The 24268-nt window shown below is 49.8% G+C and overlaps 1 pseudogene; it reads left to right on the top strand.

Moving 5' to 3' along the window:
- The window catches only part of LOC144486629 (SWI/SNF-related matrix-associated actin-dependent regulator of chromatin subfamily A member 5-like), a 234063-nt pseudogene extending 225441 nt beyond the window's left edge, over nt 1–8622 (top strand).
- Nucleotides 8623–24268: the final 15646 nt, after the last annotated feature.

Raw genomic sequence — 24268 nt, 5'->3', positions numbered from 1 at the left:
CATCACAGTTTTAAACGATCGTCCCTTTCCTCTGAGACTGTGCCCTCGTGTCCGAGTCTCTCCTTCGAATGGAAACACCTTCCCCAAGTAACCCTCTATCCAGGCCTTTCATTATTCTGTAGGTTTCAATGATATCCCCGTCCTCATTCTTCCAAACTCCATCGAGTACAGACCCGAAGTCCTCAGACACTCCTCATGCAATAACCCTTTCATTCCCCGGATCATTCTTCTAAACCTCCTCTGGACCCTCTCCAAGACCAGCACATCTTTCCTTCAATGCGTGGCCCAAGATTGCTGACAATATTCTGATTGTGGCCTGAACAGAGTCTTATTAACCGGCAGCAGTGCACCCCTGCTTTTGTATTCTAGCCCTCTGTAAATGAACGCTGACAGAGGGACCTCTGTTATATCGAATGAATATTGAAAGATTTAGTCTGACCCTCCATTATTTCTGACTTTCCATACCTCCCTGACCCGCAACACCCCATCCAGGCTGTAACTTCCTACACTTAGGAACACTCATACAGTGCTCTCTTGCTCACACACACGGCGGGGGGGGGGGTATTTACAGCTACTTCCTGTCCATTGATGGCGGGGTAATTAAGTAAAACCGCGTGACAGTCTAGAACCCAGGTCCACGCCCGATTTCTCGCCTCTTGCAACCTTCAGCAGCAACGGATATACAGCGGATACAGTCTCCTGCCCATTTGTGGCAAGAGGCTGAATAAATTATTGAAATTTATTTTAAAACAATTTTAATTAAAGTTAGCGAGCATGGGATGTTTTCGTCTGGGCACACTTGCCTTTGAAGCCTCACCGGGAGAGGTTGTGTCCGGTGACGAAAACAGCTGGCCACATGTATGAGGACGAGTTGTAATGGCCTCGCCGATAGAAGCGAATGCCCTTGAGGACACCGGGCAAGGTCGAGGGCAAAGATAGGAGCCACTTGGGCAGTGCAGGAGGAGGGCCTGAAGGTAGCGGCGCGTACGGGCCATGGCGTGCAGTAGCGGGACCTGCCGGGGCGGGGGCCGAAGGGGCGGAAGCTGAAGGGTCGGGGCCTGAAGGCAACTTGGCCCTTGGGGAGCGGGCGTCTCCAGCCAGGAGAGTGGCCGAATGCCATGCTACATTTGATTGGTGGAGTAGGGAGCGCAGCCCCGCTGCTGGTTTGCACGAGATTGGTGAGGGTAGCAGATTCCTACAGCCACACTGCTCACGATCAGTGAGGCAGGGATGGGATTTCGCTGCCTCTCTGCATGCGCAGTCGGGAAGGGAGGGGGTTTCACTGCCTCTCTGCATGCACAGTGGGGTAGGGAGGGAGTCTCGTTCCCTCACTGCATGCACAGTGGGGTAGAGAGGGGGTCTCGCTGCTTCTCTGCATGCACAGTGGGTAGGGAGGGGATCTCGCTGCCTCTCTGCATGCACAGTGGGTGAGGGAGGGGGTCTCACTGCCTCTCTGCATGCACAGTGGAGTAGGGAGGTGGTCTCACTGCCTCTCTGCTTGCACAGTGGCTTAGGGAGGGGGTCTTGCTGCCTCTCTGCATGCACAGTCGGGTTGGGAGGGGTTCTCGCTGCCTCTCTAAATGCACAGTGGGTTAGTAGGTGGTCTCGCTGCCTCTCTGCATGCCCGGTGGGGTACGGAGACGTTCTCGCTGTCTCTATGCATGCACAGTGTGGTAGGCAGGGGTTGTCTCGCTGCCTCTCTGCATGCACAGTGGGTTAAGGAGGGGGGTCTCGCTGCCTCTATGCATGCACAGTGGGTTAGGAAGTGGGTCTAACTGCCTCTCTGCATGCACAGTGGGTTAGGAAGGTGTCTCATAGCCTCTCTGCATGCAGAGTGAGGTAGGGAGAGGGGTCTCGCTGCCTCTCTGCATGCACAGTGGGTTAGGGAGGGGGATTTCTCTGACACTTTCCATGAACAGTGGCGTACGGAGGGGGTCTCGCTGCCTCTGTGCATGCACAGTTTGGTAGGCAGGGGGTGTCGCGCTGCCTTTCTGCATGCACAGTAGGTTAGGGAGGGGGCCTCGCTGCCTCTCTGCGTGCCAGTCGGTTAGGGCGGTGGCCTCGCTGCCTCTCTGCATGCACACTGGTTTCGGATGGGGTCTCATAGCCTCTCTGCATGCACAGTGGCGTACGGAGTGGGTCTTGCTGCCTCTCTGCATGCACAGTGCGCTAGGGAGGGGGTATTGCTGCCTCTCTGGATGCAAAGTGGGTTAGAGAGGGGTCTCACTCCCTCTCTGCATGCGCATTGTGTTTGGGAGGGGGACTCGCTGCCAGTCTGCATGCACAATGGGGTAGGGAGACGGGGCCTCGCTGCCTCTCTGCATGGACAGTGGTTTAGGGAGGGGGGTTTCGCTCCCTCTCATCATGCACAGTGGGTTAGGGAGGGGGACTCGCTGTCTCTCTGCATGCCCAGGGGGGAGAGGTTCTCGCTGTCTCTCTGCGTGCACAGTGGGGTAGGGAAGGGCGTCTCGCTCCTTCTCTGCATGCACAGTGGGTTAGGGAGGGGGTCTCGCTCCCTCTCATCATGCACAGTGGGTTAGGGAGGGGCCCTCGCTCCCCCTCACAGGCACACTGTGTTTTGGGGGTCTTGCTGCCTCTCTGCATGCATAGTGGAGTAGTGGAGTAGGGAGGGGATCTTGCTGCCTCTCTGCATGCACAGTTGGGTAGGAAGGGGGTCTCGCTGTCTCTCTGCATGCACAGTGCGTTAGGAAGTGTGTCTCGCTGCCTCTGCATGCACAGTGGGGTAGGGAGGGGGTCTCGCTGCCTCTCTACATGGACAGTGTGGTATGGAGGGGGGCATCACTGCTTCTTTGCATGTGCAGTGGGTTCAGGAGGGGGCCTCGCTGCCTCTCTGCATGGACAGTGCTTTAGGGAGGGGGTCTTGCTCCCTCTCATCATGCCCAGTGGGTAGGGGAGGGGGTCTCGCTCCCTCTCATCATGCACAGTGTGTTTTTGGGGTATCACTGCCTCGCTGCATGCATAGTGGGATAGGGAGGTGATCTTGCTCCTTCTTTGCATGCACAGTGGCGCAGCGAGTGGGTCTCGCTGCCTCTCTGCGTGCACAGTGGGTTAGGGAGGGGGACTCGCTGTCTCTCTGCATGCCCAGTGGGGAGGGGGTCTCGCTGTCTCTCTGCGTGCACAGTGCGGTTGGGAGGGGTGTCTAGCTGCCACTCTGCATGCACAGTGGGTTTGGCTTGGGGTCTCTCTCCTTCTCTCCATGCAGAGTGGTTCAGGGAAGGGGTCTCGTTGCCTCTCTGCATGCATTGTGGTTAGGGAGGGGGGCCTGTCTGCCTCTCTGCATGCACAGTGACGTCGGGTAGAGGTATCGCTGCCTCTCTGTATGCACATTATGTGAGGGAGGCGGTCTCGCTGCCTCTCTGCATGGACAGTCGGTTAGGTAGCGGGTCTCGCTGCCTCTCTGCATGCATAGTGGGGTAGGGAGGAAGTCTCGCTGCCTCTCTGCATGCACAGTGGGTTCCGGAGTGGGCCTCGCTGCCTCTCGGCATGTAAGTGGTGTGGCGAAGGGGGGGGGGGGGGGGGAGGTTGATTGGTCTTGGTGGTGGGGCTGGGGCTATATCCGGTCGGGGGTTGCTCATGAAGAGCTGCGCCCCCCGGACTATCTGTTGAAGCTGCTCTGTTGAAGCGAGCTGCTGCAGCAGAGAGCTGACAGATGTCTCTCTCAGACCAGACAGCTCAATGCTGGCTGCAATTGCGCATTTGCAACCACATAGGTTTAGAAACAGAGAAACATAGAAAATTACAGCACAAAGCAGGCCCTTCGGCCCAACAAGTTGTGCCGAACATATCCCTACCTTTTAGGCCGACCTATAACCCGCCACCCTATTAAGTCCCATGTACTCATCCAGGAGTCTCTTAAAAGACCCCATTGAGTTTGCCGCCACCACCACTGACGGCAGCCGATTCCACTCGCCCACCATCCTCTGTGTGATAACATTCCCCCAAACATTTCCCCTGTACCTGCACCCCAGCAGCTTAAACCTGTGTCCTCTCGTCGCAGCCATTTCCAAACTGGGAAAAGGCCTCTGAGAGTCCAACCTCTGAGAGTCTATGCCTCTCAACATCTTATATACCTCTATTAGGTCTCCTCTCATCCTACGTCTCTCCAAGGAGAAAACACCGAGCTCCCTCAGCCTATTCTCATAAGGCATGCCACTCAATCCAGGCAACATCCTGGTAAATCGCCTCTGCACCCTTTCAATATTTTCCACATCCTTCCTGTAATGAGGTGACCAGAACTGAGCACAGTACTTCAAGTGGGGTCTGACGAGGGTCTTATATAGCTGCATCACTATCCCCGGACTCCTGAACTCAATCCCTCGATTGATAAAGGCCAGCACACCATACGCCTTCTTAACCACCTCCTCTCCCTGCGAGGCTGATTTAAGAGTCCTATGGACCCGGTCCCCAAGGTCCTTCTGATCCTCTACACTGCTAAGAGTCTTACTCTTGATGTTATTCTCCATCATCCCATTTGACCTGCCAAAAAGTACCACTACACATTTATCCGGGTTGAAGTCCACCTGTCACTTCTCCGCCCAGTCTTGCATCCTATCTTTGTCACGCTGCAGCTTCTGACATCCCTCCAGACTATCCAGAACCACACTAACCTTCGTGCCGTTGGCAAACTTACCAACCCATCCCTGCACTTCGTCATCCAGGTCATTTATGAAAATGAAAAACAGCAAGGGTCCCAGAACAGGTCCCTGGGGCACACCACTGGTGACCGACCACCATGCTGAAAAAGACCCAGATATACCCAACTCTCTGCCTCCTTTGGGCAAGCCAGTCTGGATCCACAGGGCAACAGCCCCTTGGATCCCATGCCTTCTCACTTTTTCTAGAAGCCTTGCATGGGGGACCTTATCGAACGCCTTGCTAAAATCCATATAAACCAGATCTACCACTTTCCCTTCGTCAATGTGTTTCGTGACATTGTCCACGAACTCCAAAAGTCTCGTAAGGCACGATCTGCTTTTGACAAAGCCATGCTGAGTATTCTTGAGCATACTAAACCTCTCTAAATGCTCATAAATCTTGTCCCTCAGGATCTTCTCCATCAGCTTACCAACCACTGAGGTTAGGCTCACCGGTCGGTAAGTTCCTGGGCGATCCCTATTCCCCTTCTTGAAAATAGGAACCACATCCGCAATCCTCCAATCCTCCGGCACCTCTCCTGTCTCCATCGACGACGCAAAGATCATCGCCAGAGTCTCTGCAATCTCTTCCCTCGTCTCCCACAGCAACCTGTGGTACATCCCATCCGGACCCGGCGACCTATCTATCTTGATGCCATTCAAAAATTTCCAGCACAACCTCTTTGTTAAAGTCCACATACTCAATCTTTTCAGTCCACCGCAAGCCTAGAGCACATCCAACCACGTCCTTCTCCTCTGTGAAAACCGAGGCAAAATACTCAATGAGCCCCTCTGCCATTTCTACTGGTTCCGTACAGATTATCCCGCCTTCACCTTTTATAGGCCCTGTTCCTTCACGTCTCATCCTTTTACTCTTCACATATTTATAGAACCCCTTCGTGTTTTCTTTAATTCTACTTGCCAAGGCCTTCTCGTGACCCCTTCTGGCTCTCCTAATTTCTTTCTTCAGTCCCTTCCTACAAGCCGTATACTCATCTAGATCCCTATCTTCGCCAAGCTCTCTGAATCTTTTGCACGCTTTCCTTTTGTTCTCGACTAGGTCCCGCACTGCTTTCGTGCACCACGGTTCCTTTAACCTCCCAACTCATCCCTGTGTGCTCGGAACATTGTCCTGTTGAAGCCTAGACAGACATTCCTTGAAAAGCTGCCACCTCTCTTCTGTAGATTTCCCCGAGAATACCTCCTTCCAATTTACTCCTCTAAATTGCTGCCTTATGTCTTCATATTTCCCCTTACTCCATATAAACGCTTTCTTAGCTTGCCTGATCCTCTCTTTTTCCAATGCAAGCATAAAGGAGATAGAGTTATGATCGCTATCCCCAAAATGCTCTCCCACTGAGAGTTCTGACACCTGTCCAGGCTCATTGGTCAGGATCAGATCAAGTACAGCCTCTGCTCTTGTAGGCTTGTCCACATGCTGTGTCAGGAAACCCTCCTGAACATACTTAACGAACTCCTCCCCATCCAATCCCCTTACCCGAGGGATATTCCAATCTATGTTTGGGAAATTACAGCCTCCCATCACAACAACTCTGCTATTATTGCAACTCTCCAGGATCTTGTTCCCTTTCTGCTCCTGCACCTCCCTGTCACTATTGGGCGGCCTGTAGAAAACTCCCAGCAAAGTGATTGACCCCTTCCCAATCCGATCTTCCATCCACAGAGACTCATGTAGATAATCCCTCCACAGCATACTCTTTCTCTACAGCTGTGACACTATTCCTGATCAGCATTGCCACTCCACCCCCTCTCTTGCCTCCCTCCCTTGGTACGTGATCGGTATGCCAGCCAACGCTGTGAGAGCTGCAAGTGATGGCGCCACTGCTGAGGGTGGTGTAACAGCCATCGAGTTTTCACAGCACACAATGAGGCCTTTCGGCCCAGGATATCTGAACTGGTCATCAAACACCTATCCAATCGAATCCCATTTTTCTGCACTTGATCCACAGCCTTGTATGCTCTGGCGTTTGAATTGCTGATCTAAATGCCTCTTGTGGTTGTTCCTGCTTCTACCATACTTTCAGGCCGTGAGCTGCAGATCCCAGCACCCTGTGAATGGAAACCTTTTTCCTCCAATCCACACAAAAATCTGCCCTTTACCTTAAATCCACACCCGTTGGTTATTGACACCTCTTCTAAATGGAAAAACGTTTCTTCCTCTCTGTGTGCAGCATAATTTTGTACATATCACTCACTTCCCCCCCCCCCCCACCCGAAAGCGCTCCCCACCTTCACCCAGTACACTCTCTCCCACTCCAGCCGTCTCTGCTCTCAGGTCAAAAACCCAGCCTAACAAGCCTCTCTTCATCTCTGAAACTCTCCAGCCCAGGCAGCATCCTGGTGAATCTCTCCACCGTCTCCAGTGCAATTACATCCTTCCTGTAGTGTGATCACCAGATCTGCACACAGTTCTCTTGCTTTGGTCGAACCAGCATTTTAGACACTTCCATCATAACCTCCCAGCTCTTATATTCTATGCTGCAGCTGCTAAAGGCAAGTATCCTACATGTCGTCTTAACCACCTCATCTACCTGCCTTGCCGGCTTCAGGGATCCTCATATATGCGCCCCAGATTTATTCTGGTCTCTGCACTTCCTCACACTCTCCTGTTCATTGCACATTGCACATCGACCGGACATGGTGCATTTCCTTGCAATGTTGGTCGTTTCAAAATGCATCGCCTCACATTTTTCAGTTTTAAATTTGACCAACCTGTCCCTTTCCTTGGCACGGTGGCACAGTAGTTAGCACTGCTGCCCTACAGCGCCAGGGGCACGAGTTCGATCCCTGGCTTGGATCACTGTCTGTGAGGAGTTTGCACATTTTCCCCGTGTCTGCGTGGTTTCCTCCGGGCGCTCCAGTTTCCCCCCACATTCCAAAGATGTTTTAGCTGGATTGGCCTGGCTAAATAGCCCTTAGTGATAGGGAGACTCGCTCGGGTAAATTCATGGGGTTTTGGGGATAGGGCCTGGGTGGGATTGTGGTTGGTACTCACTCGATGGGCCGAATGGCCTCATTCTGGACTGTGGGATTATATGATTCCTGTCATCGAAGGCTTTCCTCCTCAATATTTACCACACCACCAATTTTTGAATCACCTGTAAACTTACTGATCATGCCTCACACATTCATGTCTCGATCATCAATGTACACTACAAACAGCAAGGGACCCAGCATTGATCCCTGTGGAACCCCACTGGACACAGGCTTCCAGTCACGAAAGCAACATTCCACCATCACCCTCTGCCCCCTGCCACTCAGCCAATTTTGAATGTAATTTACCAAATTGCGTTGGATCCCATCGGCTATTACTTACTTGTTCAGTCTCCCATGTGGAGTGAGTCAAAAGCTTTTCTGAAGTCCACGTAGGCTACATTGACTGCACTTCCCTCATCTCCTCATCCAGTCACCTCCTCAATATATTTCAGCAAATTGTTAGACGTGATCTCTCTCTGAGAAAGCCATGCTGACTATTGTTCATAAATCCTTACCTCTCGAAATGGAGATTAATTCTGTCCCTCAGATTGTTTTCCAATCATTTCCCGACAACGGATACGGTAATGATAATGTCCTGGCGTGATCTTGGATGTCTCCAGGGCACCCTGCAGGATGGCACCATGGCACAGTGGTTAGCACTGCTGCCTCACAGCATCAGAGACCCCAGTTCAATCCCCTGGATTACATCATCACCAGTGAAGATTCTTTTTTAAATTTTGAAACCAGCTCCATTCTCACATATTGCCTGTTGGGATTTATCCTGTCACAAGAACGTGTGGTGTTTCTCTGGAAAGGATCCACCTTGAGCAAGTCCACTTTCTCGCAGCTCCCCAATGTCCACATTGAGCCTTGTAAATTCATTCTCGATCACAGCAGTCCCGTGTGCATCGCCAACCTGCATAAGCTCATTGCTAAGGCCAGGGACATCGTGCTGTTGTTCCAAGCTTGAGATGTGAAAGCCTGATTTGATTTGATTTGAATTGATTTGATTTATTACATTCACATGTATTAGTATACGGTGAAAAGTATTGTTCCTTGAGTGCTATACAGACAAAACATACCGTACATAGTGAAGGAGAGAGTGCAGCATGTAATGTTGCAGTCATAGCGAAGGTGTAGTAAAAAAACATTTGATGCGATGTAGGTCCATTCAAACGTCTGATGGCAGCACAGAAGAAGCTGTTCTTGAGTTGGCAGCATGATGGCACAATGGTTAGCACTGCTGTTTCACAGGGACCTGAATTTGATTCCGAGCTTGGATCATTGTGCGGCATTTTGTACATTCTTCATAGGTCTGCGTGGGTTTACTCCAGATGCTCTGGTTTCCACCCATGGTCCAAAGATATGCAGGTTAGCTTGATGGGCTATAATAAATTGCTCATTCGGGTCCCGGGATATGTATGTCAGAGAGATTATCAGGGTACATATGGGACTTAGGGGATAGGACATGGGATGGATAGTTGTCGGTGCAGACTAAATGGGCCGAATGGCCTTCTTCCGCACTGTAATGTTTCTATGATTCTGAGTCAGTTGGTACATCTCCTCAGACTTTTTCATCTTAGATTCCAACGGAACAAGTTGGAAGAGTTTACTTCGTGGTTCGTGGGGACCTTCATTAGTCTGGCTGATTTTCCGAGGCAGCGGGAAGCGTAGACAGTTGCAATTGGTGGTTTGAGTGACGGACTGGGTTCCATTCATGAAGCTTTGAAATTTCTTGTGGTCTTGGACAAAGCAGGAGCCATACTAAGCTGTGCTGCAACCAGAAATACTGTTTTCTATGGTGCATCTCTGAAAGTTGGAGAGAATCGCAGCTGACATGCCAATTGTCCTGAGACCTCTGAGAAAGTAGATGCGTTGGTAGGCATTCTTCATTATAGGATCGTCATGGAAGGACGAGGGCAGGTTGTTGGTGATCTGGACCCATAAAAACCTGATGCTCTCGACCATTTCAACTTCATCCCATTGTTTAGACAGGGGCATGTATTCCACTCTGCTTCCTGAAGTCGATGATTATCTCCTTTGCTGTATTGACATTGAGGAAGAGATTATTGTGGTCGCACCAGTTCACCAGATTCTCTATCTCTTCCCTGTCCTCGATCTCATTGTTCTTCGAGATCCGACCCACTGCAGTGGTGTCGTCAGAAAACTTGGAAATCGAGTTGGAGGGGAATCTGGCCACACAGACACCAGCATATAAGGAGTATAGTAAGGGGCTGAGGCCACAGCTTTGTGGGGCATCGCTGTTGAGGATGATTGTGGAGGAGGTGTTGTTGACTGTCCTTATTTATTGCTCTCGCGTCAGGAAGTTCAGGATCAAATTGCAGAGGCAGGAGCCGAACCCCAGGACACGGAATTTGGGCATGAGTTTCGTAGGAATAATGGTGTTGAAGGCTGAGTTGTCGTCGATAAATACGAGTCTATGTTCCAGGATTGACTGCAGGGCCAGGGAGATGGTGTCCGTGGACCTGTTGTGGATGTAGGTGAACTGCAGTGGATCCAGACAATCTGGGAGGCAGTATTTGATACATGCCATGACTAACCTTTTCATGCATTTCATCATATTGAATGTCAGAGTCACCGGACAATAGTCATTAAGGCAGGCTGGTTGGCTTTTCTTTGATACCGGCCTTGGTTTGAATTTTTCTTACATGGTGCATAGTTTAGTAATGTTCCTACTGATAGAGGACTCACTAAGCCTCAGTGGTCCTGTAGGCCACAGTGGGAGAGCAGCAAATGCACTGGCGTTATGGACGGTAGCTATTCACTGAACCCTGAAGCTTTCTCCCACTGTTGAAAGCAAACTCTGGTACTTGTGTTCTGTGCCAATCGAGTGTGAGATTACTGTTGTTAGAATTGTATAAGGCATTGGTTAGATCATGCCTGTAGTATTCAGTTTTGGTCAAATTATTTGCGGAAGGATGTGGTAGTACTGGAATCGATTCAGAAGAGGTTCACTGGATTGATTCCAGGTTTGAAGAGGCTTTCGTGTGAAGAGCGTTCGAGTAGCTTGGGCTTGTACTCACTGGGCGACAGATCAATGAGAGGGGATTTGATTCAGGTGCATAAAATATACAAGAGGATTGATTTTTTAAAAAAAATGATAACCAAATGCTCCCCCTTCTAGGACAGTCTAGGACAAGAGGTCAAAGTTGTACAGTGAGAGAGGGGAGGTTCAAGACAGAGATAAGAAAAAGCTACTGCTCACAGAGGGTAGTGAATCTGTGGAACTCACTGCCCCAGGGTGCGGTCGATGCAGAATCAATCAATGGATTCAAGAAAGAGTTAAATAAGTATTTGATCAAACGCGTGATAAAGGGCGATGGGGAAAAGGCAGGGAAGTGGAGTACGGGTGAGTTGGAGATCAGCCATGATCATATAGAATGGCGGAGCGAGCTCAAAAGGCTGAATTGTCTACTCTCGCTGCTAATTCCTGTGTTCCTATATAATGGTGTTTATGCACAGGAATATCCACCATATGAGTCCAATAATGGAGATCACTCTATGGGTGATTTTAAAAGATAAGGTGTGTTCCTTGTGAGCGATTGCGGCATTATGCCCGTGACTATAGGGGGCCTTTCCAATCATAGCCGCCGGGATCATACCCGCTGGATTCACGAACCAAGCCAGGACAAGATTGGAACAATCCGAGACCTGAGATGTTACCGTTAGAGGGATCTGTGCAGTGAGAGACAGAAAACGACACGTTGCTTCATCCTGAACTCCTGGGAGCCAATGGTGTGAAGTTTACTTTCCTGCCCGCCACTGGAATCAGTGCGGGCAAGGGGTGGACCATCGAAAGGTCTGTTGACCTGGGGAGGGATTTTCTGGTTTGGGACGAGTGAGGCCTGAAAATCCTGCCCAATGACGATGTTTCGCCTCCCCAACTTGGGTGTGTTGTACAAGACGGGATGATATAGGTCGACCCGAGTGGGTGGCGAGATACGAGCTGGCCTCGTCGGTTTCTGATGGGACACAACGGCATCCTGCACTGAGCAAAAATGTTCCATGGCTGTTGACTGAGCAGCACACACAGGCATTCTCTGATTTAACGCGTGCTTTGTTTTCAACGCCAGCATTATTGGTTCCAGATCCTGAGCTCCCGTTTGCATTGGATGTGGCAACAACCGATTTCACTCTCTCAGCTGTTCTTTTACAGGTAAGAGAACAGACTGGGACCTGTGACTTACGCCTCTCGACCCATTACTCAAAGAACACAGAAAAGTACAGCATCGGAACAGACCCTTTGGCTTTACTCCTCCGAATGCAGCAATGTGAAGATGGACATTTATGGATCAATCCGAATATGATGGTTAGATTTGGGTGTCTGCACATGTTTAAATATGAGTCTGTTATACAATGGTATAATCAAAGTCATTGTGCTATGTTTCTGTTTATAAGAGGTTTAGTTATGTCACGGTGTGAAACATCTTTTACTGACACCTGTGCACAAAATAAAGTATAGAGAATCTTTACACCCCGAGATGAGATTGGTAGAATTCAAATTCTAATATAAATTCCTGATAAGTTTGAACAGGGTGTTTGCAATGGGGTTCATTATGCAGAAAACGATCATCCTAAAAATCATGTACATTGGATAGTTAAACCTGTCACTTCAGTCCCCTCCTTTGCACATGGTGCATCTGAATCTGAATGTTACTCTCCTCCCTCATCACTAATGATATATACATGTTCTGTGAATACTCTTGACCTCAAAACTCTTTAGCAATAATAAATGCAAACAAGGTACTGTGTCGCAATGTTTGTTATGAATTGGTACCAGTTGTATTAGATTTCACTGATATTCATTTATAAGTTTTAACTTAGGGAATTATATTTTCATTTAACACAGAGTTCGTGAAATGAGGTGCAAGAATGGTTTAATGATTCCAAAGGTTGACTGAGCAGGGACTTAAATAATCATTTGTCAACTTCTTATAGTGCAGCAAAGTCCACGTTTAATACTCTTGATTTCGAAAATCTCGACCTTAATCTACAAATACTAACCCAGCTTATTAAGTAAGTAATGGCTGTAGAAAATAACAATATTCAGGATCTTGCTTGAAGATCGTTGTTGCTACAACTTGCTAATCAACGTATGGTGACTGCATCAGGGGAACATGCTAAAACCGTGAATCAAATTCTTAAAGACAAGGCAATTGATGATGGGAACCAGTGGAATAGAACGTTGTGTAGTGTATATGGGAATTGGATGATAGAACAACTTAGACAGAACTTTGAACAAGTTAATCAGGGGAAGATTTCTCCCTGGATTAGTAATGGACAATTAGATTGTCCATGTTGTGGGCAAAGATATCATAATTTGTCCTGATGTCGGTTTTGACAATTGACCAAGGTTTCGTTTGAGAATTATTGTCGTGGAATGTTGCATAAGGCTTTAGTATTAATACTATAGATTCCAATGATGCAGTGGAATGGAAAATATGAGAGGTTCAGAAAATTGGTATCATTATGGATGGTATATGGATCGGATATGATAATGATCTACCTGATGCTGTAGAAAGAGAGGGAAGTTTGGTGGTATTACTTTCAGGGAATGCCAACAATCAGGAAGGACAATTGTTTGTCCAGATCCCAATACATTCAAACGAAGAAGCTTCTTGTGGTTTGAAAGTTGCTAAATTGTATTGAGGAGGTTCGGCATCTAGATAAAGACATCACAAAAACAACTTATAAAGGAAAGGGTGAATATTGCAGGACCATTCCCATTGAACAATTATCAGTTTGGAGCTCTAATTTATAATATCACGCACACTCCACATCAACCATCAAGAACAGGCTAGATTGAATTGGCTCAAATACACCATAGACAAGGGTCGATAATTACTAATGGATGAACTTCAAGGCACTTTAGGTGAAGATTTTGAGCAATATAACAGTAAACAATCTAACACTGCTATCAGCCTAATAGCTGACCATTTGGAGCACAGTGCAGCATGTTTAGCTGCTGTTATCACATGTAAATTGAGCTGAAACAAAATGCTGAGAGTATTGATGAGAATATAGAGGAAGAGGGTTGGTGGGATGGTTGCTGGAACCAGGGTTCCAATATACAAATCCATCCCGGGTTTTTGTGACATTTTCTCTATTTAATTTCTTAACCTCATTCACAAACTCCGCCTTCCCACCACTGGGAAATACCCGGATGGACAGCAGGAAGAGGTCGTGCGCCTGCGCGCAGTGGGAAGCGGGCCGCGCACTCGAGGGGTGGAGTCCACGCAGGCGCACTTGGAGCTGCGGCTGCTGTTTTCCCGCTCGCCTATTGGTCAAAGTGCGATGACGTTCCGTGGGCGGAGAGTGACGTCAAGACCCTCTCCAGCCGCGCGCAGAAAGCGTTTAACGGTCGGGCCATGTGAAGGCGGGTTCATTCTTGCCTCACTGAGTGGGCGGGATCGAATTGTATCCTCACTTTCCATTGGTGCATTCCGCTGTCCGTCAGGTGAAGACAGCCAATAGGGAGTCGCTCCAGCAGAATGATTGACAGCCAGTCTGGGTCCACCCACCCGGGCAGATTGTGATGAAGCAGCAACTTGCTGTGCATTCGCTGCCATTGGGGACATTCCCAGCCAGCAAGAGGCGGCAAGGACGCCGCCTTCCGTCACAAACAGCAGCATTCACACCATCCCGCTTTCTCTTCCAGTTGGGCAGCACCAAAACAGCTTCTTGTTATTTATTTCATTGGCAGCTCCCGCCCCCCCCCCCCCCCCCCCCCCCGTCCCCGGGTGCTCTTGATGCTCCTGTTCCAGCACCTTTCCTCTAAATGATGGGGGAATGAGGCTCTCAGAGCCCAGAACAAACATCCAGCAACACCCACATTTCCCAGCTTCCCCCATCTCCAATAAGAGAACCCTCTATCTCAATTTGAAGTGAACCTTATCTCAATTTGGATTGCCCATTATCCTGATTTAGAGTGCCCCCATCCCAATTTGAAGCATCCCCTATCTCGATTGTGAGAGCCTTCTATCTCGATTTAGATTTGGAGCAGCGGCTATTTCAGTATGAGTGCTTGTGTCTCAACTAGGAGTGAACTCTATCCATTCGGAGTGCTAGGGTCCATGAGGAATTGTTCGCTGTCAATAAGGAGTGATGTCTGTTAGTTCATGTCGATGAGGTTTACCCCACTCAATTTGGAGTGGCACCTATCTCGATTTGGAGTGGCCCCTATCTCGATTTGGATTGCCCATTATCACGATTTCGAATGTCCCTCTGTCGATTTGGGGTATCTGCTATCTTGAATAAGAGAGCCTTCTGTGTCAATTAGGAGTGCCCCGTATTTAGATTTGGAGCAGCGACGATTTCAGTTATGGGAGCAGCGAATAATTATGAGTTCCCATACCTCAACTATGAGTGCCCGGGTCAATTAGGATTGGCCCCTGTCAATTCCGGGTGAATTATGAGTGCCCTGGTCAATAAGGATTGCCCCCTGTCAATTATGAGTGCCGCTGCCCATTTTGAGTGTCCCCAGACAATTAGGAGTACCCGTCTCTATTATGAGTGCCCCCTGGCATTTCTGACTGCTCAGGTTAATTAGGAGTGCCCCCTGTGAATTACGAGTACACGTGTCGATTTGGAGTGCCCCCTATCTCGATTTGGATGGCACAATCTCTCGATTTGGAGTGCCCCCCATCTCAATTAGGAGTGCCTCCTACCTCGATTTGGAGTGCCCTCCATCTCGATTTGGAGTGTCCCCTGTCTCGATGACATTCCCCCCCCCCCCCCCACCACAATGTCAAGGAGGAGTGCCCCCTGTCAATTAGGGGTGGCCCCGTCAATCAGGAATGCCTGGGTGAATTTGGTGCGCCCCCCAATGAATTATGTCCCAGTGTCAACTCAGAGTGCCCCAAATCAATTATGAGTTCCATCTGTCAATTCTCAGTGCCCCCTATCTCAATTTGGAGTGCCCGTATCACGAATTGGAGTGTCCCCTCCCCCCCCCCCCCCACCCCCCTCCCCCATACCGAATGCACCTTATCTCGATTTGGAGACCCCTATCTCGGTTTGGAGAGCCCCCTATTTAGATTTCGAGCAGCGCATATTTCAGTTATGAGTCACTTCTCAATTAGGAGTGCCTCCTATCAATTAGGAGTGCCCCCTGTCAATTAGGAGTGTCCCTGCCAATTAGGAGCGACCCCTGTCAATTAGGAGTGCCCCCTGTCTCAATTTGGAGTGCCCCTATCACGAATTGGACTGTCCCCTCCCGCCCCCCCTCCCCCATAGCGACTGCACCTTATCTCGATTTGAAGACCCCTATCTCGGTTTGGAGAGCCCCCTATTTAGATGTAGAGCAGCGCATATTTCAGTTATGAGTCACTTTTCAATTAGGAGTGCCTCCTATCAATTAGGAGTTCCCCCTGTCAATTAGGTGTGTCCCTGTCTAATTGACACCTGTCAATAATGAGTGCCCCCTATCTCAATTAGCAATGCCTCTGTGAATTAGGAGTGCCCCCGGTCAATTAGGAGCGCCCCTCCCCTTCAATTCGGAGTGCCTCTGTCAAATTAGAATTGTCCCCTATTAAGTAGGAATGCTGCCTTTCAATTAGGCGTGCCCCCTGTGAATTGGGAGTAACCTCTGTCAATTATGAGCGCCCCCTGTCAATTAGGAGTCCCTCCTGTCAATTAGGAGTGCCCCTGTCATTTAGAAGCAACCCCTGTCAATTAGGAGCGCCCCTTGTCAAATTGGAGTGCCCCCTGTCAATTAGGAGCGCCCGGATCAATTAGGAGTACCCCTTCAATTAGGAGTGCCCCTGTCAATTAGGAGTGCCCTCTGTCAATTAAGAGTGTCCCCTGCCAATTTGGAGTGCGCCCATCATTTAGTAGTGTCCCTGACATTTCGGACTGCCCCTGTCAATTAGGAGTGCCCCAGTCAATGAGGAGTGCCTCCTGTCAAATCGGAGTGTCCCTTTTCAATTAGGAGTGCCCCTTTTCAATTAGGAGTGCCCCCTATCTCAATTAGAAATGCCCCTGTCAATTAGGTGAGCCCCCTTTCAATTGGGAATGCCCCTGTCAATTAGGAGTGCCCCCTGTATTTTGGAGCGCTCCCCATCAATTAGGAGCGCCCGCTGTCAATTGGGAGTACCCTGTCAATTATGAGTGCCTACTATCTCAATTAGCAAAGCCCCCTGTGGGGTAGGAGTACCCCCCTACAGTTAGGAGTTAACCGTACCTCAATTAGGAGTGCCCCCCATCAACTAGAAGTGCCTCATCTCAATTAGGAGTGCCCCTTGTCAATTGGGAGTATCCCCTGACAATTGGGAGTGCCCACTGTCAATTCGGAGTGCCCCCTGTCAATGAGGAGTGCCCTCTGTCAATTAGGAGTGCCCCCTGTCAATTAGGAGTGCCCCCTGTCAATTAGGAGCGCTCCCCATCAATTAGGAGTGCCTTCTGCCTTTTAGGGTGCCCCTTGTTAATTAGGAGTGCCGTCCGCCAATTAGGAATGCCCTCTGTCAATTGGGAGTGCCCCCTGTCAATTAGGAGTGCCCCCTATCAATTAGGAGTGCCCCCTATCTCAATTAGGAATGCCCCTGTTAATCAGGAGTGCCCCGTGTCAATTAGCAGTGCCCCTCATCAATTAGGAGTTACCCCTGTCAATTAGGAGACTCCCCTGTCAATTATGAGTGCCCCTTTTCAATTAGGAGTGCTCCCATCTCAATTAGAAATGCCCCTGTCAATTAGGGGTGACCTCTATCTCAATTCGGAATGCCCCTGTCAATTTGGTGTGTCACCTTTCAATTAGGAGCGCTCCCCATCAATTAGGAGTGCCCCCTGTCATTTGGGCTGCCCCTTGTCAATTAGGAGTGCCCTCCGTCAATTAGGACTGCCCTCTGTCAATTGGGAGTACCCCCTGTCAATTAGAATTGCCCCCTATCTCAATTAGGTGTGCCCCCAGTCAATTAGAAGTGCGCCATATCTCAATTAGGAGTGCCCCCTGTCAATTAGGAGTGCCCCCTGACAATTAGGCGCGCCCCTTGCCGTTTAGGAATGCCCGTACCAGTTCGGAGTGCCCCCTATCTCAATTAGGAATGCCCCTCTGAATTAGGAGTGCCCCGTGTCAATTAGCAGTGCTCCCATTAATTAGGAGTGCTCCCTATCAATTAGGAGAGCCCGCCATCAATTAGGAGTGTCCCCTGTCAATTAGAAGTGACCCCTCTCAATTACGAGGGCCCCCTGTCAATTACAAGAGATCCCTGTCGATTTGGAGTGTCCCTGCCAATTGGAAGTGCCCCCAGTCAATTGGGAGTGCCCCTGTCAATTGGGAGTGTCCTCTGTCAATTAGGAGTGCCCCTGTCAAGTAGGAGTGCCCCTGTCAATTGGGAGTGCCCCCTGTCAATTAGGAGTGCCCCTGTCAAGTAGGAGTGCCCCATGTAATTAGGAATGCCCCCTGTCAATTAAGTGCCACCTGTCAATTTGTAACCCCACCTGTCAATTTGGAACGCCCCCTGTCAATTAGGAGCGCCCCTGTCAGTTGGGAGTGCCCCCTGTCATTTACAGGCGCCCTCTGTCAAGTCAGAGTGCCCCCCATCAATTAGAACCGCCCCCTGTGAATTAGGGGTGCCCCCTGTGAATTCGGAGTGCCCCTGTGATTAGAAGTGCCCCCAGTGAATTAGGATTGCCCCCTGTGAATTATGACTGCCCCCTGTCAATTAGGAGCGCCCCCTGTCAATTAGGAGCGCCCCTGTCAATTAGGAGTAACCCCTGTCAATTAGGAATGCCCCCTTCAATTAGGAGTGCCCCCTGTCAATTGGGAGCGCCCCATGTCAATTAGGAGCGCCCCTGTCAATTAGGAGTACCCTTGTGAATTAAGAATGCCCCCTGTCAGTTAGGAGTAGCCCCTGTCAATTAGGAGGGCCCCTGTGCATTTGGAGTTCCCCCTGTCAATTTGGAGTGCCCCCTGTCAATCAGGAGCACCCCCTGTCAATTAGGAGCGCCACTGCCAATTACAAGTATCCCCAGTCAATTTGGAGTGCCCACTGTCAATTTGGAACGCCCCCTGTCAATTAGAAGTACCGTTGTGAATTAAGAATGCCCCCTGTCAATTAGGAGTGCCACCTATCAATTCTGATTGCCCCCTGTCAATTAGGACTGTTGTCTATCTCAATTTGGAGTGCCTCCTGTCTTGATTAGATATGCCCTCTGTCTCGATTAGAAGTGCCTGCTATCTTAATTTGGAGTGCCCTCTATCGCAATAACGAGTGCCCCCTATCTCAATTTGGACTGCCCATATCTCGATTTGAAGAGCCCCCTATCTCAATTTGGAGTGCCCCCTATGTCGTTTTGGAGTGTCCCGGATCTCGATTTGGCGTGCCCCCCTCGCTATTTCGAGTGTCCCTAACTCAATTTCGAGTGCCCCCTATCGCGACTTCGAGTGCCCCTAAACTCGATATGGAGGCCTCTATCTCGATTTGGAGTGCCCCATCTCGATTTCGAGGACCCTATCTCGAATTGGAGTGCCTCCTATCTTGATTTGGAGTGCACGTATAGTGGTTTGGAGTGCCCCCTATCTGGATTTGGTGTGCATGTATAGCGGTTTGGAGTGCCCCCATCCGGATTTGGTGTGCATGTAAAGCGGTTTGGAATGGCCCCTCTTTAGGATTGGAGCAGCGGATATTTCAGTTATGAGTGCGGCATCTCAATTAGGAATGCTCCCCGTCAATTAGGAGTGTCCCGTCTCAATGAGGAATGGTCCTGTCAATGAGGAGTGCCCTCTGTCAATTAGGAGAGCCCCCCATCAATTAGGAGAGTCCCCTGTCAATTCAGAGCAGCCCCTGTTAATTAGGAGTGCCCCTGTCAATTTGGATGCTCCCAATAAATTAGGAGCGCCCCTGTCAATTAGGAGCACCCCTGTCATTTAGGAGTGCCCCCGTCAATTAGGAGTGCCCGGGTCAATTCGGAGTGTCCCCTGTCAATTAGAAGTGTCACCTGTCAATTAGGAGTGCCCCTGTCAATTAGGAGTGACCCCTATCAATTAGGAGTGACCCTATCAATTAGGAATGTCCCCTGTCAATAAGGAGCTCCCCCCATCAATTTGGAGCGCTCCCTGTCAATTAGAACATAGAACATAGAACATTCCAGCGCAGTACAGGACGTTCGGCCCTCGATGTTGCGCCGACCAAAAGCCCATCTAACCTACACTGTTCCATTTAAATGCCCTTAATGTTGGCGAGTCCACTACTGCAGCAGGCAGGGCATTACACGCCCTGACTACTTTCTGAGTGAAGAACCTACCTCTGACACCTGTCCTACATCTATCATCCCTCAATTTAAAGCTATGTCCGCTCGTGCTAGCTATCACTATCTGAGGAAAAAGGCTCTCACTATCCACCCTTTCTAATCCTCTGATCCTCTTGTATGCCTCTATTAAGTCACCTCTTAACCTTCTTCTCTCCAACGAAAACAACCTCAAGTCCCTCAGCCTTTTCTCATTAGGCCTTCCCACCATACGAGGCAACATCGTGGTAAATCTCCTCTGCACCCTTTCCAATGCTTCCACATCCTTCCTAGAATGTGGCGACCAGAGTTGTACGCAATAATCCAAGTGCGGCCGGACCAGAGTTTTGTACAGCTGCAACATGACCTCCTGGCTCCGAAACTTAATCGCTCGACCAATAAAAGCTGACATTCCTTCTTCACAACCCTATCAACCTGGGTGCCAACTTCCAGGGATCTATGCACATGCACACCGATTCTCTCTGTTCATCCACACTACCAAGTACCTTACCATTAGCCCAGTACTCTGTAATCCTGATATTCCTTCCAAAGTGAATCACCTCACACTTTTCCGCACTGAACTCCATTTGCCACCTCTCAGCCCAGCTCTGCAGCTTATCGATGGCCCCTGTCAATTAGGAGTGCCCCTGTCAATTTGGAGTGCCCCTGTCAAATAGGTGTGCCCCCTGTCATTTGGGAGCGCCCATGTCAATTAGGAGTGTCCCCTGTCAATTAGGAATGCCCCTCTCAATTAGGAGTGTCCCCTGTCAATTAGGACCGCCCCCTGTCAATTAGGAGCGCTCCCTGTCATTTAGGAGTGCCCCTGTCAATTGGCAGTGCCCCCTGTCAATTAGGAGTGTCCCCTGTCAATTAGGAATGCCCCTCTCAATTAGGAGTGTCCCGTGTCAATTAGGACCGCCCCCTGTCAATTAGGAGCGCTCCCTGTCATTTAGGAGTGCCCCTGTCAATTGGCAGTGCCCCCTGTCAATTAGGAGTGTCCCCTGTCAATTAGGAGTGATCCCTGCCATTAATGAGCGCCCCCTGTCAATTACGAGTGCCCCCTCTCAATTAGTAGTGCACCCTGTCAATTCGGAGTGTCGCCTGTAAATCTGGACCGCCCCCGTCACTTAGGAGTGCCTGCGTCAATTAGGAGTGCCCCCTTCAATTAGGAGTGCCCCCTGTCAATTAGGAGTGCCCCCTGTTAATTAGGAGCGGCCCCCGTCACGTAGGAGGGCAACTTGTCAATTTGGAGTGTCGCCTGTCAATTACGAATGCCCCCTGTCAATTAGGAATGCCACTGTCTTTTAGGAGTGTCCCTGCCATTTAGTAATACCCCTGTGAGTGCCCTCTGTAAATTAGGAGTGTCCTCTGTAAATTAGGAGTGTCCCCTGTCAGTTAGGAGTGCCGTTGTCAATTTGGAGCCCCCTGTCAATTAGGAGTGCCCTCTGTCATTTACGAGTGCCCTCTGTCAATTGGGTGTGCCCCATCCCAATTAGCAGTGCCTCCTATCTCAATTAGCAGTGCCTCCTATCATTTAGGAGTGCCCCAGTCAATTGGGAGTGCTCCCATCACAATTAGCAGTATCCCCTGTCAATTAGGAGTCCCCCTGCCAAGTAGAATTGTGCGCTATTTCAATTAGCAGCGCTCCCTGTCAATTAGCAGCGCCCCCTGTCGATTAGCAGTGCCCGTGTCAATTAGGAGTGCCCACTATCGCAATTAGGAATGCCCCTGTCAATTAGGATTGCCCCGTGTCAATTAGCAGTGCCCCCTTTCAATTAGCCGTGCCCTCTCTCAATTAGGAGTGCCGCCTGTCAATTAGGACTGTCCCTGTCAAGTAGGAGTGCCCCATCTCAATTAGCATTGCCCCTATCTCAATTAAGAGTTCCGCCTGTCAATTAGAAGTTTGCAATATCTCAATTAGGAGAGTTCCCTGTCAATTAGGCGCGCCCCCTTTCGATTAGGAGTGCCAGTGTCAATTAGGAATGCCCACTATCTCAACTAGGCATACCCTTGTGAATTAGGAGTGCCCCGTGTCAATTAGCAGTGTCCCCTTTCAATTAGGAGTGCCCCCTGTCAATTAGGAGTGCTCACTGTCAAATAGGAGTGCCAACTATCTCAATTAGGAATGCCCCTGTCAATTAGGAGTGCCCCGTGTCAATTTGCAGTGCCCCCTTTCAATAGAAAGTGCGCCTGTCAGTTAGGAGTGCCCACTGTCAATTACGAGTGCCCCCTGCCAATTAGCAGTGCCCCTGCCAAGTAGGAGGGCCCCCTATCTAAATTAGGAGTGCCGCCTGTCAATTAGAAGTTTGCCCTCTCTCAATTAGGAGAGCTCCCTGTCAATTAGGAGCGACCCTGTCGATTAGGACTGAACATGTCAATTAGGAATGCCCACTGTCTCAATTAGGAATGCCCCTGTCAATTATGAGTGCATCGTGTCAATTAGCAGTGCCCCATTTCAATTAGAATTGGCCCGGTCAATTAGGAGTGCCCATGTCAACAAGGAGTGCCCCCTGTCAATTAGGAGTGCCCCTGTCAATTAGGAGTGTCCCGTGTCAATTAGGAATGCCCCTCTCAATTAGGAGTGCCAGTGTCAATTACGAGCACCCCCTGACAATTAGGAGCACTCCTTGTCATTGAGGAGTGCCCCCTGTCAATTAGGAGTGCCCCCTGTCAATTAGGAGTGCCCTCTGTCAATTAGAGTGCCCAATGTCAATTGGGAGTCCCCCACCCCAATTAGCAGTGCCCCCAATCTCAAGTAGCAGTGCACCCCATCAATTAGGAGTGCCCCTGTCAATTAGGAGTGTCCCGTGTCAATTAGGAATGCCCCTCTCAATTAGGAGTGCCAGTGTCAATTACGAGCACCCCCTGACAATTAGGAGCATTCCTTGTCATTGAGGAGTGCCCCCTGTCAATTAGGAGTGCCCCCTGTCAATTAGGAGTGCCCTCTGTCAATTAGAGTGCCCAATGTCAATTGGGAGTCCCCCACCCCAATTAGCAGTGCCCCCAATCTCAAGTAGCAGTGCACCCCATCAATTAGGAGTGCTCCTGTCAATTTGAAGTGTGCCCTATCTCAGTTAGGAGAGCTCCCTGTCAATTAGGAGCGCCCCCTGTCGATTAGGAGTGCCCATGTCAATTAGGAGCGCCCACTATCTCAATTAGGAATACCTTCTTAATTAGATGTGCCCCGTGTCAATTAGCAGTGCCCCCTTTCAATTAGAAGTGCCCCCTGTCAATTAGGAGGTCCGCTGTCTATTAGGAGTGCCCCCTGTCAATTAGGAGTGTCCCCGGTCAATGAGGAATGCCCCTCTCAATTAGGATTGTCCCGTGTCAATTAGGAGTACCCCTGACAACCAGGACAGCTCGCTCTCAATTAGGAGTGCCCCCTGTCAATTAGGAGTGCCCCCTGTCAATTAGGGGCGTTCTCTGTCAATTAGGAGTAACCCCTTTCAATTATGAGTGCCCACTGTCAGTTTGGAGTGCCCCTTTTCAATTAGGAGTGGCCCCTATCTCAATTAGGAGTACCCCCTGTCAATCAGGAGCGCTCGCTGTCAATTCGGAGAGCGCCCTGACAGTTTGGGGCGTTCCCTGTCAGCTTGGAGTACCCCCTGTCAACTAGGAGTGCACCCTGCCAACTAGGAGCGCCCCTTTTCAAGTAGGAGTGCCCCTTTTCAATTAGGAGTGGCCCCTATCGCAAATAGGAGCGTCCCCTGTCAATTAGCAGCGCCCCTTCAATTAAGATTGCCTGGGTCAATTAGGAGTGTCCCCTGTCAATTAGAAGTGTCGCCTGTCAATTAGGAGCGCCCCCATTAATTAGGATTCCCGGGTCAATTAGGAGTGCTCCCTTTCAAATAGGAATGTCCCTGTCAATTAGGAGTGTCCCCTATCAATTTGGAGTGTCCCTTGTCAATTAGGAGTGACCCCTGCCAATTAGGAGAGCCCCCTCTCAATTAGCAGTGCACCCTGTCAATTACGAGTGTCCCCTTTAAAGTAGGACCGCCCCCGTCACTTAGGTGTGCCCGCGTCAATTACCAGTGCCCCCTTCAATTAGGAGTGCCCCTGTCATTTAGGAGTGCCCCCTGTCATTTAGGAGTGCCCCTGTCAATTTGGAGTGCCCCTGTCAATTAGCAGTGCCCTCTGTCAATTAGGAGTGCCCACTGTCAATTGGGTGTCCTCCACCCCAATTAGCACAGCCCCCTATCTCAAGTAGCAGTGTCCCCCATCAATTAGGAGTGCCCCTGTCAATTAGAAGTGTGCCCTATCTCAGTTAGGAGAGCTCCCTGTCAATTAGGAGCGCCCCCTGTCGATTAGGATTGCCCATGTCAATTAGGAGCGCCCACTATCTCAATTAGGAATACCTTCTTAATTAGATGTGC

Source organism: Mustelus asterias, unplaced genomic scaffold (genome assembly GCF_964213995.1).
Source record: "Mustelus asterias unplaced genomic scaffold, sMusAst1.hap1.1 HAP1_SCAFFOLD_420, whole genome shotgun sequence".
NCBI lineage: Eukaryota > Metazoa > Chordata > Chondrichthyes > Carcharhiniformes > Triakidae > Mustelus > Mustelus asterias.
Note: the sequence above shows the minus strand (reverse complement) of the source record. Positions and strands in the feature narration are given on the sequence as shown.